The sequence below is a fragment of the Pezoporus wallicus genome, unplaced genomic scaffold (genome assembly GCF_028554395.1).
Source record: "Pezoporus wallicus isolate ANWC-B61680 ecotype Strahan unplaced genomic scaffold, APGP_CSIRO_Pwel_v1 contig_5967, whole genome shotgun sequence".
NCBI lineage: Eukaryota > Metazoa > Chordata > Aves > Psittaciformes > Psittacidae > Pezoporus > Pezoporus wallicus.
Window position 1 is genome coordinate 717644 of NW_026639377.1, and position 529 is coordinate 718172.

Consider the following 529-nt stretch of genomic DNA (forward strand, 5'->3'; position numbering starts at 1 on the left):
GGTTGCTATTTAACAATTCTTTGCTCATGAGGGATACACCTGAAGTAGCTATAGAAAAGGGACTAATAGCGTTCCTATTATTTATGTTAGTTCTCAAGTGTGCTAAGAGATCTGCTTTCCTTCCTGATCTGGGCAGATTGTTGGTTTTACACTTCTTCAAATAGTTTCCTCAGTTCAGCAAGAAAATGTAAAGAGATATTTTGTATTTTATTTTAGGAAATGCAATAATCTATGGATTAAATACAAGAATTACCAGAGATATTCATTAAAAGCACTGATTATCCTTCTTTTGATTTAAATAGCTTAGTAAAGTTGATAAAAGTACTAAGAGTTGTATAGCTCCAATCAGAGCCAAAGAAATTTTGTTTTTTTTTCTCGATATTATTTGTTATTACTTTGCCATTTTTCTTTGAGTCTGGCATTGTGAACACTTACAACACAGAAAAATGTAGATGAAGACAATATTATTAGTGATTCAAGAGCAAAAAACATCCTCAGTTAAAGAAAACCACATTTTTCTGCTTTCCTC